Source organism: Scyliorhinus torazame, unplaced genomic scaffold, assembly GCF_047496885.1.
Source record: "Scyliorhinus torazame isolate Kashiwa2021f unplaced genomic scaffold, sScyTor2.1 scaffold_629, whole genome shotgun sequence".
Lineage (NCBI taxonomy): Eukaryota > Metazoa > Chordata > Chondrichthyes > Carcharhiniformes > Scyliorhinidae > Scyliorhinus > Scyliorhinus torazame.
In genome coordinates, this window is record NW_027308356.1 from 42786 (window position 1) to 62653 (window position 19868).

The following is a 19868-nucleotide window of genomic DNA, read 5'->3' on the forward strand; positions in this document are numbered from 1 at the left end:
CATGATGCGTTTATCCTGGCACAATTGTTCATCCCCGCCATGTTCGAGGAACCCCCCCGGCTACAATGAGGCCCATGCAGCAACCAGGGGTGTGATCAAGTGGTGCTTGGGCCTGATGATGATGCACTTCAGGTGCCTGGACCGCTCTGGAGGGGCCCTCCAGTACCCATCGGAGCAGGTCGGCCACATCGTTATGGTCTGCTGCGTCCTCCACAATATAGCCCAGCAGAGGGGCGAGGAGGAGGCAGAGGGGAGAGCCTGTGGAAGGGCACGGCTCGACAGTTGAGGAGGATGTAGAGGGGGAGGGGAATTGACGGAACATGAGAGTTGGATATGGAAGGGAGGCTGCACGACACCACCGGTTTGGACAGCGGGCACGGTAGGCGTTGATCACCGCACGTTTCACCAACTAGGTGGTAGGGGCTCACTGAGCATGGGCACTGACCCCACTATACGGCACCACCTCACCACCCCACACCCCCACCTCCCACAACACCCATGAGGCCCACCACCACCACCTTATCTCCCACACCACCTCATGCACCACACCCCTCCATTACACATCCACCTGCAGCACAACGGGCTGGGCTCACACGGTTGCTTGTGGAAGCGGGTGTACTCGATGCCATGGAGGATGATGACAACCCGCTCTGCGAGGAGCTGTGAGCTTGAAATCGTCAGACAATGTCTGACTCATGGCCACATTTACAGCCACCACCTGGGTGGTCACTGTATGCGAGCGAGACAGTCCATCACCACTGGGGGCAAGGTGGCGTGGACGTCCGGGGTGGGGGGGCGCACAATACACCCACCGGAGCTCAAGTTCCCTGACCCCTCAATCACAGTGGCACTCAGTCCTCTACCTGACCCCGCAGGAATCGGAAAGAGCACAGAGGCAGCAGTGTAACGATGAGTTTAATTAGAAAGGTTATATACATGTGCCCTAGCCCCTATAACTAATGTGCCCTGCATTCGTGCCAACTTACTAGGTGTCTAACTTCCTGGCCTTACGGGCCCTACCACTACGTCTCTGTGCCTCACCAGACGGTACAGCAGGAGTGGAGGTGGACTGCTGAGACTCCTGCCCTGCGACTCGGCTCCCCGTTGGTGCTATTGGGGCGGCCCGGCCTGGTGGGGCCAGGCTGCTCCTCAGGCATCCTGGATGGCGTGATGCCATCATGTTCTGCCCGCTGCCCACCAAATGCACCAAGGACGGAACGGGGGAGGGGGGGGTGGGGGGGTCCAGGTGATGCTGTGTTCCTGGACCTCCCCTGCAGGAGTCACTGGCACAGACCCCACCCCTCCTCCTCTTTCGGGCTGCCCGGTGGCTCCCGCGCCTCTCCATGGGATGGTGGTGCGAGTGGAGACAAGCTCCGAGGCACCACCGACACCTGGCGCTGCCAGTCCTGGAAGCCCGCTGTGGTATTGACCACGGTCCTAACGGCAGCAGCGATGGAGCTCTGGGAGTGGGCCATCTCCGTCTGGGACTGCGCCACCTCCCTCTGGGCCTGTGCAACGCCATCCAGCACGTGGGTAAGGGCGCCGATACTCTCAGCGATGGCCTGCTGAGACTGGGCCATAGCCTGCTGAGACTGGGCCATGGCCTGCTGAGACTCGGCAAGACTGCGGAGCGCGGCTACAATGTCCAGCTGGCTCTGGCACATGGTTGCCTGTGAGAGGGCAGCCCTGTCCTAGGCCACGGATGAGTGTACATGAAGCCCCACCCCTTGCATAACCTGTCTCATGGCCGACACCGTTGCCCCCATTGACTCCGCCATGGATGCCACCTTTGCAGTGTCAGCCTCGGTGGCAGCCATGACTGGCACCACTCCCTGCTCCTGGATGCGGATGGACTCCTCCACCTGTGTCTTCACTGCTGGAAGCCGGCCGTCATCCCATTGTCTAGTCCCTGGGTGTCTGGCTGTATCGGGTGTATGGGTGGGTCTGGTCAGTCCAGGAATCTGGGAACCGTCTGGGCGGCAGCTGGCTGCTGGGGCTGACCTGCCCTTCGCCCATCTGGCCCCTCGGCTGTTCCTACCTCCACCTGCTGTACCGGTACGGCTGTGTGGTGCGCACCAGTCAGTGCCCCATAAGCCTCATCACTAAAGTGTCCAACCGAGGTGATAGTCTCTGTGATGGTTCAGGACGTAGGAGGTAGCAGTGCTGAGAAGTCAAGGTGTCATCGGAGCCAAAGTCCGGGGTCTCCTGCATCGACCTCTGGCCCGATGGGCCCTGAGTCGCACCCATCTGCGTGTCACTGTCCAGACTGTCAGTCCTCTGGGTTACTGTCCTCTGTGTGTCAGTCACCTGGGTTGGCGTGCTCTGTGTGTCACTCCTCTGTGTGTCAGTGTCCTGGGTGTCACTCCTCTGTGTGTCAGTGTCCTGGGTGTCACTCCTCTGTGAGTCAGTGTCCTGGGTGTCACTCCTCTGTGAGTCAGTAGCCTGGGTGTCACTCCTCTGTGGGTCAGTGTCCTGGGTGTCACTCCTCTGGGAGTCAGTGTCCTGGGTGTCACTCCTCTGTGAGTCAGTGTCCTGGGTGTCACTCCTCTGTGAGTCAGTGTCCTGGGTGTCAGTCCGTTTCCGTTTCCTGGGTTTCAGTCCACTGTGTGTCAGTGTCCTCAGTGTCATGTGCATCTGGGTCCTGGGTGTCCATGTCCTGGCTTACGGTGTCCTGGTGTCCGTCCTCTGTGTCTCTGTCTCCTGGGTCTCCGTGTCTGTGGACGGGCTTCCATGGCACATGGCCTCCCCGCCATGGCCTGCGTCCCTGGGGGCCACTGGGCCTGGCACTGGCCATGGGCGTGCAATGCCAGGTGGGCCGGGACCACCGGCGGCTGGTCCTGTAAGACACAACACAGCACGTATCATTAGACAGGCAGCCGGCGGTGAGGGGGGTGTACTGGGGCATGGAGTGAGGGGGATGTACTGGGGCATGGGGTGAGGGGGTGCAGTGGGGCATGGGGTGAGGGGGTGCAGTGGGGCATGGGGTAAGGAGTGCAGTGGGGCATGGGGTAAGGGGGTGCAGTGGTGCACGGGGTGAGGTGGTGCAGTGGTGCATGGGGTGAGGAGGTGCAGTGGGGCATGGGGGGATGGGGTGAGGGGGGTAGTCAGGTGGGGAAGTCTCACTTGCTGGTTCGCCTCCGACCTGACAGCCGGCAACATTCCGGTCCTCGGCTCCGCCTACGAGTTCCAATGCCCTCTGCTCATGGACGGTGAGCGGGTGCAGTACGGGTGGACCCCCTCCGCTTCTCTCCCAGTCCCTGTGGTTGTGGGCAGTCTTCTCCTGGGGGGGCGGGGGTGGGAAACAAACATCAGTGTTAGGAGGTCCAACGCAGGCAGCGCAGATGTTGGGTATATGATGGCATGACAGCACGGGGCACCTGGCCAAAATGCCTGGCATCGTGGGTGCAGCACATGTGCATCAGGTAGGGGGTTGCGCCGTCCCCCTGAGGGGTGGGGGTGCGCCTTTCACATGTGTGGGTGGTATGCGGGGGTGGTGCCAGGGACACGTCACTGTGTACTCACACTGCCTGCCCTCGTGAGGTCGTGCATCTTCTTGCGGCACTGTTCGCCGGTACGTGGGATGTGCCCCACGGCGCTGACGGCATTGCCCACCTCCCTCCACATACGCAGGATGGTGCTGCGCCGGTGGTGGTGTCCACGTCTGGAGCACGGGACCACCCTCCTCTCCTCCACCGCGTCCAGCAGCGTGTCCAGGTCGTGGTCCCTGAACCTTGGTGTGGCACAGCGGGTGGTGGCACCTTTCGCGACGTGTTCCAGCGTCATCGACGCGTCGCACTTATCTGGCGCCGGTCTGGGGCCGCTCCCACCCCGCTTCTCGCCGCGCACGTGCTGGCCCCTTTTGCGGGCCAGAATCACTACTGACAGCGGCCCGTTCACGCCGTCGTAAAACTCTCCGGGTTTTACGATGGCGTCAACACTTAGCCGCTGGATCGGAGAATCCTGCCCCCCACATCTGCATATATCTAAAGGACTCACTCTTTGGGAGCTCGTATTTCTCCCCCAATTCTTCAAATGATGCAAAACATCCTCCAGAAACAAGTCTTTCAACATGATCACACCTTTTTCCTCACAGTCTTGGAACCTAGGGCGCGATTCTCCGAAATGGAGACAGAGTGTTCGCGCCCTCGTGAACACCGTTGCGTTTCACGATGGCGCGAAACGGGTGCAGGCACTACCGATTCTGGCCCCCACAGGAGGCCAGCACAGTGCTGGAGCAGTTCACGCCGCTCCAGCCTCGCTTCCCGGTGCCAAATGGGCACCGTGCCAACCCGCGCATGTGCAGTTGGGCCACGCCAACCCACGCATGCACAGTTGGGCCGCGCCAACCCGCGAATGCGCGGAGGATTTCCTCAGCGCGCCGGCCCTGACGCAACATGGCGTGGGGGTTCAGGGGCTGGCCGCGTAATAAAATAGGGTCGGGGCTGGAGAGGCCGGCCCGCCGATCGGTGGGCCCCAATTGCGGGCCAGACCTCATCGGAGCCCCCACCCCCGGTGAAGGAGCGCTTTTCCCCGCCCCACAGGCCGCCCCCCGACCCTGCGCACAGAGTTCCCGCCGGCTGTGAGCAGGTGTGAATGGCGCCGGCGGGACTCTGCCGTTTCCGCTTGGCTGCTCAGCCCATCAAGGCCGGAGAAACGGCGGCCCGGCCACGAACAGCGGCCCGCAACCGGTGCTGCACCAAACGCGCCAGCGCAAATGGCGCTGATTCTCCGCTTCTCGGTGAATCGCCTGCCGGCACCGGGCCGCGGGAAAAAATTGCACGAACGCCGATTCTCCCATATGGCGCGGCATGGGAGAATCCTGCCCCTAGTATCTGGTTGAAACAGATGGTTTTCTCGGACTGGCATTTGTTTCGATCTTGTCCCCAAGTTAAAATGTTGGCAAAACCGCTTCCATATCTTCAGTGTTACCACCACAACTGGGCTCTTTGAATATTTTCACGGCACCAATGGGAGTGGGCCAAGCCCCTTACATGCCCTTTCTCCTTCCGTATCCACGCTATATCTGGTTCCCTACCCCAGCACCGAACCTTCTTGGCGTTCATCGTCCAGTAATAGTGCATAAGATTTGGCCGAGCTAGGCTGGCCAATTGTTGTCTCCTCTAAAGCAACGATTATGAATCATAGGGACCTTCCCAGCCCAGATAAATGAAGAGATCAATCATTGCACCCCCACAAAAATCGCTTTGGATAAAAAGACCAGGAGATACTGAAATAAAAACAAAAACCATGGTAGAACGTTTATTCGGCCTGCAAGTGATAGGGGCAAACAATCCCATCTTTGTAAGTCTTCTTTAACCCTTGCTGTCAGGCTTGTAAAATTTAATTTACGGGTCTGAGTCCAGTCTTGAGTCACCTCTACCCCCATATACCTAACGTTGCTGCCTGAAACGGCATCTCTCCCATGCTTTGTCCTTCTCTCGGTATTGAGATTAAAAAGCATTTGCTTTACCAAAATTTAAATTATAGCCTGATTAGGCTCAGAATCTTTTTATTAACCCTATAATGTCTTCAATCAGGCAAGCTGTCAGATATATATAAAAGTAAATCATCGGCGCATAATGACACCCCAAATGTTCCACCACCACCCTCATTATTCCCCCTCCACTTATTTGAAATCCTGAGCGTAATGGCCAAGGGCTCTATCGCGAAAGTAAACAGTAGAGGGGATCATCGCTCCACAACAAATTATCTTCTCTCCACATACTGAAATTGTTATTCCACATTTCTTGAAGAATCAAATGACAGTTTGTGCATTAACCCATTGCACAATTTGATGATCAATCCGCACAAATCATAAAGTGGGGAAGAATTTATATTTACACTCTTTGAGAAGGCTTCTCTCTGTGAATTCCCATTCTGTGCGAACATGATCCTTGAATGGCTTGTTGAAAAACACATTCAAAGGTTGAACAAAAGACATTGGACCCTGTGGTATAACTGAAATGTGTCTGTTATTTTTTCACAGGCGCAAATGATAGGAGGCCTGAACATGTCCAACAAGAAGCATTCTTTGCAAGGGTCACCAGGATGTCTATCGATCCACAACTTCACTCATCCAACCATTGCCATCAACATGCAAAGAAAATCTTGCAGGAAACTTGCTTTTCACCATGGTTTTATATTTTTAAATTACCATAGGCTTTAATTTTGTTCCATCACCAATGCAGGTTCATATCACCACGAATCTCGTCTTCTCACGTCCTGTGGTTTTCACAAGAACTGTTTTCAACCTTTTGCACTCCACAATTTGGTTGCGGGACTTGGTCTAAATTCAAGAGCCTGTCATCCAGCGTGACGACATGGCATAATTGATACTCATGATTGTGCCGCTGTACGATGACGAGTCATTGGAAACTGCTAATTTTGACATCAATCCATTTTGATAATCAGAGCGATCTTGGTCTTTTTGACAACAATAGATATTTTCATTCCATAAAACAGCCACACAACTAGCTGTTGCTCTGAAATCTTTGTTAGCTCAGGTTTTGATTTGGCCCAAGTAAGTGTGTATATACGCATTGCATTTCTGGTGAGGATGTTACCATTCTGTCAATTTAAGGACACAATCCGATAAGATGCTTTTCAAGATCAGGTAATTGGCTGATTCCGAATTGTATGACACATTTAGTCTTCAGCATCTTCCTTCTTCTTCAGCCTTCTTGCCAGTTTTTCACTCACATAGAATTCCCTTTTCACACCAATTTGTCATTAACGCAAAATTCCCTCGCTCCAGTAGTTATTTGATGACTTCGTAAACATTACGACTTTTAGCTTGAAACTAGCTTTGTACTTCATTCCTTTTACCAGTACCAGAGGACCCATTTCTATCCTTCGTCCCCTGTGCTTGGTCAGCTGTGTTGACATGCCTTGCACTCCTTGCATCTTCTTGGCAACATGGCTCATATTGCCTGCTTGATCCCAATTACCAACTTATAAGGTGAGTAAAACATACATTTTTGAGGTGATACTTAAAGGCCAATTCCTATTGCGAGTATAGCATTTCTTAAAAGAAAAGGAGGATCATTTTATGTGCTGCGTATAGGCCTCAACATGTTTTTTGGCACCTACAAGAATTGAGTTATCTTATATGCGGTGATCTATGCAAGTAAGAAACAGACTGCTGTACCCAATGTAACTAGTAAATGGCTCTGTATTGACTCTCTTTGTCAGATGGATGTACCTTTAAGAAATGGGTGCGTTATCAAATGGCTGCAGTGATGTCATTGTGTGGGTGGAGCTTGTCATAATATGCAAACATGCAACCAATGAACACTCAGAAAAGGACACAACCAATGGGCACTCAGGACACTCAGAGGTGGCATCACCAGAAGGGGGCATGACATAAAACACTATAAAAGGGATGAGGCACTCACACCCTGCCTTTTTCCACAGACAGACATCTAGAGAGTTAGACAAGGTTGATCAGCAGCATCACACCCCAGCACGTGGCTTAGAGCAAGCTGGTACAGTTAGACTGAGTTACTACAGTTAGATTAGCAGAGAGTCGAACTCATTTGAGAACTGTGTTAATAGTTCAATAAACACGTTGAACTCATTTCAGAGTCTGGAGCATCCTTTAGTTAAGAATGCATCAAGTAGCAGCCTGTGTTATCCGAAACAGCATAACACAACATGATACCAGGAGTGACTGTTCAATCTATTTAGTTCAACTCATCCAGATCCGTGACAACCAGCTACTGAATACAGGCACAATGGAAAAGATTCAGGCTCCTCGTCAGCTCAGGACCACCGGCAATTTTAGTGCCAACTGGCGATCATTCAAGCAGAAATTTCAACTATAAGTGGAAGCATCCGACCTCAATGGCGCAACCGATGCTCGGAAGATAGCACTTCTACTCACCACTGCGGGTGACCATGTGATAGAGATCTTCAACTCCTTTCACTTTTCCAAAGGGCAGGACAAAACAAAGTACCAAACCATTCTGGACAAATTCGACATCCACTGCGAGGTGGACACTGTAGCCACCTGGGTTGGCCACTTCCCGACTTAAAATGGAGTTCCACAAAGACTGCAGGGAAATTCAGCCAAGCCAGGCAAAAAACTAGCAAGTGCAAAGTCTCCTGTGTATTAGAACTTGCAGAAGCCCAGACAGCACTGAAACTCACAGCCATCTGCATACTAATGAGCGATCCCCGGGATCAATTGAAACATGTAAGGTGAATAAGGCCAAGCCAGACTCCTCGGCGCCAGTAGGAGCCAAGACAAAGGAAGGCCAACGGACACTCAGGGACTGCCATGCGATCAGGCAACAACTCCAGTATTGGAGAAATCGATCCAAGTGATTGGAACGTAGTCCAATCACTTGGAACCAGATACGGGGTCCACCCCGAACGGCGTGAAGCCCCTGGGGACTATAAAGTAGAGCCCCCAAGTTCAAATCGCTCTTCTTAGCAGGGTCACTCAGCAGCGCTAACCAACCCTTGACAGTGAACTGCCTAGCTGCCGCAACAACAAAGTATGTCTCCAGTCAAAGCACGCTACGAGATAGGCGCTCCTAGCTACCAGTCCATACCAGCTTTTGAATCCTGCAGACTCAGAATCGAACGAAAGGCCATTTGTTCCCCTGACCTGGTGGGCCAGTTCCGAAGCTAAGTATAGGCCTTTTAGTGATAGAGATAGTCTAGTAAGTAGAGTTTATGCATGAGTAGTGATTTACTGTGTATAATAAATGTGTTTTGATTTGAATCTTACTAATTGGTGTGTTGAGTTATTGATCAGTACTTGAACTTGAACCTCATGGTGGTAACATAAAGATACCTGGCGACTCTAGAGCAAAGGTTACAGAAACAGAGCAAATTCAATAAAGACCCAACGGGCAACGAATTAAGAGCCAACCAAAGCTAGCAACAACACCACCAAAATCTTCAAGTGCTACATCTTCAAGCAGAGGATGCAAGGTAAGGACGAATCCTTCAACTCCTATCTAACTAACCTTAGACTGCTGGCGCAATCCTCCAACTTCGGTGATATCACTGACTCCATGATCAGAGACCAAATCGTTTTTGGAGTCTACTCTGAATTGTTGAAAATCAAGCACATGACCCTGCCAGTCGCGATTGAAACATGCACTGTGCATGAGCACTCTAAAAATCGCTATTCACAGTACAAAACGGCAGAAAGTGAAAAACAAGCCTCCCACGAGGTGGAGAGTGTTCAGGCCATCTCCCGGATGCAGCGCCTCCACATTGACGAAAGCGGCCATTTAGTGCGCTCTTCCTGGGGCCCAACGCATGTGCAATGCGATCGGGAACACGAAGCGGCCGAAAACCACACTGCGCAGACATAGGGCGCGGCAAGCTGTCTACTGGCCCAGCATCAACCAGGACATCACGGACATGGTCCTGAACTGCGAAACCTGTCAGAGGTTCCAACTAGCGCAGAGCAAGGAGACGCTCCAACCACATGACCTAGAGACCTTTCCATGGTCCAAGGTTGGCATTGACCTATTCCACGCGAATGGTCGCGACTGTATCTTAATCATCGATTACTTTTCGAACTATCCTGAGGTGCTGAAGCTGCCAGACCTCACCTCATGGACGGTAATCAAAGCGTGTAAAGAGACATTCTCACGGCATGGCATCCCGAACACCATTATGAGCGACAATGGCCTGTGCTTCCACAGTCGAGAATGGTCCACATTTGCCAAGAGCTACAATTTTAGGCATGTCACCTCCAGTCCGCACTATCCACAGTCCAATGGCAAAGTCGAAAAAGGGGTGCACATCGTTAAGCAGCTCATCCGCAAGGCCTCGGACTCCGCTTCTGACATACACCTTGCACTACTTGCGTACCGGGCGACTCCCTTGTCCACTGGCATGTCGCCAGCTCAACTGCTGATGAACAGGGACCTGCGGACGACGCTTCCAGCGATACACCTGCCCAACCTTGATCACTTCCTGGTGCCGCAGAAGAAGCAGCAGCTTAGCGACAGTCAGAAGCAGAGCTATGATGCACATGCCACCGATCTGGACATGCTATCCCCGGCAGACACGGTCAGGATCAAGATACCGGATGGTGGCTGGTCTGCTCCGGCTGTCGTTGTTTGACAGGCCGCGCCCAGATCCTATGTCATACATATGGCTGATGGTTCCATTGTGTGAAGGAATCGAAGGGCACTGCAAAAGGTTGCTTGCCGACAACCACTTTCCCCTCCATTTCCACATGTCGAATTGCCACCTCCAGACACCTCGAATCACGAGACCACCAGTCGTGCCTCCCACTCGCCTGTCAAGACACCGATGTCCCCTCCACCACCTCTCCGGCGGTCGACAAGGATCAGACGCAAGCCTCAGAGACTGAACTTATGAGCATTTGTTTTGTTTGTTCTGTTCTGTATTCCTCAGTCAGTCACATTAGACAGACACATTCACATGTATATACATCTAAACAAAAAAAAGGGGAGATGTCATGATATGCAAACATGCAACCAATGAACACTCAGAATAGGACAAAACCAATGGGCAGTCAGGACACGCAGAGGTGGCATCACCACAAGGAGGCATGACATAAACACTATAAAAGGGATAAGGCACTCACACCCTGCCTTTTTCCACAGACAGACATCTAGAGAGTTAGACAGGGTTGATCAGCAGCATCACACCCCAGCACATGGCTTAGAGCAAGCTGGTACAGTTAGAGTGAGTTACTACAGTTAGATTAGCAGAGAGTCGAACTCATTTGAAAACTGTGTTAATAGTTCAATAAACACGTTGAACTCATTTCAGAGTCTGGAGCATCCTTTAGTTTAGACTGCATCAAGTAGCAGCCTGTGTTATCCAAAGCAGCATAACAATATACAACTGGGCTCTGCTCTGCTTTTTACTTTTGTTTTGTGCTGAAAGCTGGTTTTGGCTCTGTGTTTAGTTTTGCTTTCAGTAGGAGAGCTGCATGTGAACCAAGCAGATGTGTGTATTGACCTTTCTCTCTGCAAGCTAAAGAATATCTTCAGCTCATTGATGATTTCAAAGTAATACCTGTTTCTGTAGAGAATTTAAACCTGCTGTCTTTGTTAAAAAGTGTTTTTGGCTTTTGGATGTTGTTAGGAAAGTTACTAAGGGTTACCTATAGAATACTGTATTTGGGAAAGTATCAGTGTTTGTAGTTGATAAGATGCTTACTGTGTGTTTATAAAGTGTTAACTGAATTCATAGAATAAACATTGTTTTGTTTTAAAAATACTTTAGATCTCTGTTGCATCACACCTGTAAAGTGGGCCCTTGTGCACCCATAACCAAAATCTATTAAAAGTTGTGGGTCAGGTGAACGCCATGATAAACTTTGGAGTTTTCTAAACCTGGCCCATAATACTTTTGGAAGTGATTTTCAGTGATTTGAAATATGGTTACTCAGGTGTTGGGCTAGACACGGACTAAAAATGGTTACTTTTTATGATAATCTAATTTTCAGCTGTATAAAATGAAATTGCACCAGGTTACTTAAATATTTAGGATTTTTAAAAAGTTATAAAATGTTGCACCATGCTCATGGCAGATTTTACATTCAGCGATATGCAAATAAGATTGAATGGAAACTTGAGGGAATTCAAACGTCTAAATTAGCATAATTCACATCTGAATTGCTCATTGCACCAAAGCAGAAACTCTGTCTATCAACATTGATCCTGTATGTCAAGAGGTTCAAGTAGAGTCTGCAGAAGCTCAAGATTTTCAGCATGAAAAGGATTTTGACATTTGATTTCAGGGATGTGTAAAAAAGATAATTCAATTCTGAGAGTAGGGTAAGGGGAAAAGGTCGAGGTGATTCGACAGATGTAAAGAAAATCTTTCTTGTGCTCCCACAATCAACACTTGGAATTGATTGAAAACAAAATCTTTCTTTACAGTGACAATCAACACTTGGAATTGATTGAAAACATGCGAGATGCATTTAAAATCAATTGATGTAAAAAGGTGCTTCCGAATGGATGAACCAGCAGAAGACTGATAGTCTTGACGATCCATAATTATCTTGTAATTTTGAGATTTAATTGGGTGTTGCAGGTTGCAATCAGGACTCAAATATGAATGTTTAACAGAAATATCACAGGACCATTTCACATAGTAATTTATCAATTAATTCAAAGGAAATCATATTGGCATTAACAAATTAGTGCACTGGGTTACAAATAAGTTAATTTAACATGCAATTGTTTAATTGATAGGTTTCCTACTATAATGAAGGTGCAGCTACAGTGACAATGAAACAACAGATAAAAACAGAAAATGCTAAAATAGTCAGCAGGTCAGGCAGCATCTGTGGAGAGAAACAGGATTGACATTTCAGCGTATGATAATTCTTCAGCTGTCGATGTTTTGTAATCAAGCGTATTTAGTTACAATTTCACAAAGTAACTTGCCTGCCATCAAGCATTTTAGAATAAATGTAAATAGCATGCTGTTTTCCAGTGAGTCCAAAATTCTGATACTCAGACTAAATTAGGCAGACCAAGCCCGACCATGCAGAGAATCAATTTACTGGTGTCATGCATTTGCATCGTGTTGCAAAGATCAAGACATCCCTAGGAAGACCAACGTAAATCGTCAATCTGAAAGGTGGCAAAACAAAATATTGAAAAGAAATCAGAACAACAAATTCAAGCTTTTGTTAGAATACAGAAAGAAAATAATATGCTTATATGTCAAATAGTTAAATATGGAGCCCCTTTCAAAAACCCAAACATCAAAATTAGTGAAGAAAAAAATAGTTTTAATTCTTACAAATTTAAATACTTTTAATGTGTACAAAGCTTTTTGTGTCACAGCAAATTGTTTTGGCTTAACATCTGATCCAAAAGCTTACATTGGTATATGAAGTCAGGTTGTGGACATGTATAAACAGGTTAAGTAAAAGAGCAGGGGTGTAGGGCACAATTTAATGGCCTTGTCATGCCTGGCGAGAACCCATGCAAGCCGGTTTGATCGTGGGAGCAGCCTAAATCGGGAACCTAGCCAGGCGCCAAGCGGCTCGCGATTCAATCGGCTCAATCCCGTTGGCAGATTCTGGAATTTGCATCGGCGCGGTGAGAAAACGGTAATCACCAATTCAGGCCAATCTCCATCTCATTAAAGAGATGGTCGCCCAATCTAACGTCCTCCTGGAATCGAATGGACTCACCAACGAGAAGTCAACAAAGAACAAAAGAACAAAGAACAATGCAGCACAAGAACAGGCCCTTCGGCCCTCCAAGCCTTTACCAAACCTTGATACCAACCTTTACCAAAACCCTCAGCACTTCCTTGTGCCATATCCCTCTATACCCATCCTATCCACATGTTTGTCAAGATACTTTTTGAACGCCGTTAATGTATCTGCTTCCACAACCTCCTCTGACAACGCATTTCAGGCACTCACCACCCTCTGCCTAAAAAACCTGCCTCGCACATCTCCTCTAAACTTTGCCCCGCAGACCTTAAACTTATGCCCCCTGGTGACTGACCCATCCACTCGGGGAAAGAGTGCCTGCCCACCCACTCTAGCCATGCCCCGCATAATCTTGTAGACCGCTTATCAGGTTGCCCCTCAACCTCCGTCGTTCTAATGAAAACAGTCAGAGTCTATTCAGCCTCGCCACATAGCTAACACACTCCAGACCAGGCAACATCCTGGTAAATCTCCTCTGCACCCTCTCCAAAGCCGCCACATCCTTCTGGTAGTGTGGCGACCAGAACTGTGTCAATTTTCCAAGTGCGGCCTTACCAAGGTTCTATACAACTGCAGCATGACTTGCCAGTTTTTATTCTCGATGCCCTGTCCAATGAAGGCAAGCATTCCGTATGCTTTCTTGACTACCTTGTCCATTTGTCTTGACACCTTCAAAGATCTGTGGACCTGCACGCCCAGATCTCTCTGACTTTCTATATTCCTAAGAGTTTTACCATTTACTGTATATTCCCCTCTATGTTAGCCTTACCAAAAAGTCCTGTGAACAACGATTAGTACTGGTCCACACAAACGAGGAGCAGGCAGAACAGCACCTCGGGGATCTCCCAGGCCATTGGAGGCCCCTAGGTGGACAGCTACCCAGTGCTGAAAATAATTCTAAGTGTGGGCTCTCCCGGAGAGGAACTCACCAGGGCCCAAAATAATGACTAAGTACCATTCGTTAGCGCTCAGTACCTCGGCAACGTCGCCGCCGAGGTGCTTACGGGAAACTTCGCTCGTTACGGCACTTCAATCGCACCCAAAGATATCAATGAAATTCAATTTGTGAAAGAACAATTGTGTAAGAGATCGTTGGTATGCAATCCAGAGAAAGCCTACTGTCCCAGCTTTGGGCACCAGACATGACTGAGCTCGTGGGGAGGTGAAAGTTTCATAACTGTGCCCGGTACAAGCAATCAATTTGAAGTTAACCAACATCGCTTTAATGGATCTCTTCCATTTCACTGCCAGGATCTTCAGTCACCAGTCTACAGTCTGTGCAATTTTGACCTTTGGGCTAATAGGCATTTCTCAGCTCTGATTTCTGGCTGCCAAGTCTGCCAAATCTTAAATTCAACAAAACAGGAAAATAAGCTACCGAGTGTTGTTGTAGAATCTAAGCAATGAAATTCAATCATGATTTATTAAATGATATTTCAAACAAGCAGTATTTATGAGGAGCAATAATTTAATTGAGATATAACCAGAATAGAAATATTACAGTGAAATTTAGATCAAAATCAGTGATTTACCTTATTTAATAATGATCTACATCAAATAGGACAACAGTATGCTACTAATTCAATATTTTTTCTGATTAGATAGTCCAAGTCAGATAGTTACAAGCACATGCCAATGATCCATTGAATGAAAAATCCAGTCTTACATCTACCTTTATCGATTTAAAAAATCTCTTTAATGGAAATTATTAATAGAGGCGCTTCCAGAAAATATAGATCTTAATATAACAATTCAATCAGACACTACATCATCTGAACACCTGGGGTCGTATTTTCCTCTCCTGCAGCTGCCCAGATGGACTCACGAATGGGCAGATTGAGCCTCACTGGATCAGACTTTCAAGATCACCTCTCCATTCACGACCCAGGCCATGGCTCCTTCGTCGAGAAACATGCCAGGTCGCAAATGTGCGCACGTGCCTAGTGATGTTGGGATCACCAATATAAAAAGCCAATGAGAAATCTGAATTTTATCCCCCAAGCTGGTTTCATGATTTGTTATTTACAACACAGAAGGAGGCTATTTGGCCTATCGTATCCACACCGGATCCCAAAACAGCTACCCAGCTACTCCCATTCCCCAGCCCTATCTCCGCAACCCTCTAAGTTAATCCCTTTCAAATACGTATCCAGCTCTCTTTTGAAACCTCCTATGGAATCCACCTCCACCTCTCTTCCAGGCAACGCAGTCCAAATCCCAACCTCTCTCTGACTAAAGACATTTCTGCTCATCCCGCACCTAGCTCCCTTGCTGACCATCTTGAAATTGTGACTCTGAGTCGCTGACTTACCAATTAGTGGAGACAGAATATCCTTCATTACCCTGTCAAAATTGTTCACAATTTTGAACACCTCAATAAGGTCACCTCTTATCTTATCTGCTCCAAATAAACAAGCTTAATTTCTCTAATCTTTCCTTGTATCTAAAATTCCTCATTCCTGGTTTCATTCTAGTAAACCTCCTCTACACTCTCTCTAACATACTTCTTTAAATAAGGTGTCGAGAACTGAACACAATACTCCAAATGTGGTCTGACCAATCATTTCTGGAGGTGTAGCATCACTTCCTTGCTTTTATACTCTATGCCTCTATCTATAATCCAAGGATCCTACAAGCCTTCTTAACAACTTGCCTGGCCACCTTCAGAGAATTGTGCACTTGAACACCACAGTTCCTCTGCTCCTGTACTCCCATCAAAGTTGTACCATTGAGTCTATATTGTCGCCCCATGTTTCTTCTACCAAAATGCATTACCTTGCATTTTGTTACATTGAAATTCATCTGCCAAGTGTCTGCCCATTTGGCCAACTTGTCAATGTCCCTCTGAAGTCACTCAGCATCATCCTCACAATTCAATATTCGCCCTAGCTTAGTATCATCTGCAAATTGAGAGATTTTGTCCTCAACATCCACCTCTAAATCATTTATGTAAATCAGAAAAAGCAAGGGCCCCAACACTGAGCCCTGGGAAACACCACTTTCAACTCGTCTCCAGTCTGACAAATGCCCATCTCTACCTACCCTCTGTTTCCTATCTCTTAGCTAACTTCTAATCCATGCTGGCAATAACCCATCAATAGGACCCATCAATCCCAAACATTTTTAATTTGCTAACTAACCTGCCATTTGGCACCGTATCACATGCTTTCTGAAACCCAAATAATAATAATCTTTATTATTGTCACAAGTAGGCTTACATTAACACTGCAATGAAGTTACTGTGAAAATCCTCCAGTCACGGCACTCCGGCGCTTGTTCAGGTACACAGAAGGAGAATTCAGAATGTCCAATTCACCCAACAAGCACGTCTTTCAGGACTTTGTGGGAGGAAACCGGAGCACCCAGAGGAAGCCCACGCAGACACGGGGAGAATGTGCATACTCCGCACAGACAGAGACTCAAGTGGGAATCGAACCTGAGACCCTGGCGGTGTGAAGCAATAGTGCTAATCACGATGCTACCTTGCTGCTACATAGTATTCCACGACACTACGTTCATCCACTACCTGTGTCACCACATCAAAGAACACAATTAAATTTGTCAGCCATGACCTGCCCTTGACAAAGCCATGTTGAATGTCTGGTATTACTTATTTTTAATCTCATCCCGTATTATGGCCTCAACCAGTATTCCCACAATTGATGTCAAACTGGCAGGTCTGTAGTTTCCTGGGTTATCCTGTGCCCCTTTCTTAAACAATGGCACCACATTTGCAATCCTGTGTTCAGAGGGGCCTGGAAAATTTCTGTCAATGGCTCCACAATATGCTCCCTTACCACTCTCCGCAATCTAGGATGCATCCCATTCAGGCCTGGCAACTTTTCCACCTGGAGTGCTGCCAGCCTTTATGGCACCTTTTCTTTATCTATCACCATACTGTTCAGTTGCTCAACACCCACATTTTCAACTGGGCCATTGTCACCATCTTCTAATTTGGTAAAGACAGAAGCATAGTACCCATTTAGTACCACTACCATACTCTCCACTTCAGTGAGCAGTTTTCCCTGATTGTCCCTGATGGGCCCCACTCTATCATCCATTAATGTTTTACCATTAATATTTTGAAGAACATTGTTATTTGTTTTAGAATAGCCTGCCTCCTTTCCTCATGCTTTCTCTTAGCCTTCCTTATTCCAGCCCTGGCCTCTCTCCTGCATTTGAGATACTCCTGATTTCTATTGCTATTATTATTCCACCATGCTCCATACCCCTCTTTATTCTTCCTTATTTTATCATCAATATCCTTACTTAACCAGGGTACTGTAGCTTTGGATACCGCATATTTATTTCTCATGGGTACGTACCTAGCTTATACCCGATTTATCTCTCCTTTGAAAGTCTTCCATTTCTCATCCACCAAATGTGTTTCCAATCAATCTGCTCCAGTTCAACTTTTAGACCACTAAAATGTGCCCTTTTCCACTCTGGGATCATAATCAATGATTGATTTTTATCCATTTCCAACTTGATATTTAATTGTATTGTATTATGATCACTATACCCCAACTGCTCACACACTCTTGCTCTCCTCCTGCCCTGCCTCATTTCCTAGAACCAGAACCAGCACAACTTTCTCCCTGGTAGGACTGGAAATGTACTGTTCCAGAAAGTTTTTCTGCATACACTGCAGGAATTTCTGCCCTTCCATGCCCCATACTCTACCCTTTTCCCAGTCTACCTTATGATAATTGAAATCCCCAACCATAACAACCTAACTTGCCCTAGGTTAGTTTCCACAATCTGCCTACAAATGCTCTCTTTCACTTCCTTCCCACTATTTGGAGGTCTATAATAAATGCCAAACAAGGTCACCGCTCCCTTCCGTTTTCTCACCTCCAACCATATAGATTCTAATTCAGGAACTACATCTCATTCAAGAGCTATGATACCTTTGACCAAGATTGCTATACTTCTCCCTTTTTACCCATCCTGTTCCTAATAAAACGTTATAACACGGGACGTTAAGCATCCAGTCCTGTTCTGGCTTGAGTCACGTTTTGGTCAATGCTACTATGTCATATGCCCCTAGAGCAATTTCAGCTTCCAGTTCCCCAATTTTGTTCACTATACTTCGTGAAGCCCTCATCTCTTTCTTGCCCTTTGGGAGGCGACCATTTCTTTATTCACTGTCAACACTCAAGCCTTCCCTCACTTCCTTTTCCCTGTTCACAATCTCTCTTTTGCCCTCACTGGTACTTCTAAAACTAGGCCCATTCGTCAACCAACCCCCTCCCGGCCTTACAAGTTTAAATCCACCCCCACTACACTATTTATATCTCAGCCAGGAAATTGGTTCCTTTTTGACTCAGATGAAGTTCATCTCTCCTAAACAGCTTTTTCCTTTCCCAAAACTGATCCCAATATCCCAAAAATCTAAACTCCTCCCTTCTACACCATCCCTCAAGCCAAGTATTTACCTCCCTGATCTGCTTTTGCCTAAACGGTGAAGCTAAGCGGCACAGATAGCAAGGTAGTATTTCTGAGATTACTGTCCTGGAGATCCTACATTTCAACCTGCTCCCTCACTCCTGAAACTGATGGGGAGAAGCAAGCTGGAGTACCACCAAATAAGTCAATTTATTAACTTTGTGGAAGTCTGTTGAGGAGTCGGGAACATTTTGAAAGTTTAAAAAGATATTGCCAATGCCCTCTCACAACTCCATGCTACCTCCTTTCCCTCGATGCCCCCATCAGCCAAATCCTCTCCCATTACTCCTGTGTATCCTCCATATATTCTCTCCCAGTGTAGACTATGAATAGAATTGGCAAGTCTATAATGCTCCTGAAATTGATACAATAGCAAAGAGACTTTGAAAATCCCCTTTGAGAAAAAAACTACTCACCTTACAATTTCCTTCCTCCTCTTTTGGCGCCATGACCTAAGGAAAGCAATCATGACCCTATGCTTCCATTGGGTTGGTTCACGATTATGCTCAGCAAAAATGGTTTGACCATTGCCTTCTGATTTGTGACTGACCAGGAAACTCTCCTGCTCTCACGCCTGTCATCAGGCATAGTGCAAGAAATAACAGCAGTGATGGGTAACCTCGGCTCGTGAGTAGGCCACATGAATGGCCCTCCAGTGGGCCACAAGCTTGAAACCAGGCAGGTTCACTATGACCCTTGAATAAGATTGAATATATTTAATCTACTCCAAATATTTCATAATGAGGTGTAAAATGCTTAACCATTCATAGTCATAGAACATTCATCAGTTTTAAATGGTAAAAATATTTACACTGAATGAATGCAGAGGGAGCACATGGTTCTCGCAGTCAATGTTCTGGGCAATCAGCATGCAGCTCATTTCATGTATGTATGATACATGATGGACCAGGTTCAAGGTCTGCTCCTGAATCTATCAATGTTCCTAATGAAGTTTAGTTATATATTTTTTAAATATGGAACACAAAAGGAAGTATTACATTCTATATCGTACCATAGGCTCTATCTTCTGTAATCCTTTAAACCTTGCCATGAAATGAAAAAAAAAATGAAAATCACTTAGTCACAAGTAGGCTTCAAATGAAGTTACTGTGAAAAGCCCCTAGTCGCCACATTCCAGCACCTGTTCGGGGAGACTGGTACAGGAATTGAACTGTGCTGCTGGCCTGCTTTTAAAGCCAGTGATTTAGCCCTATGCTAAACAGCCCCATAAAAAAAA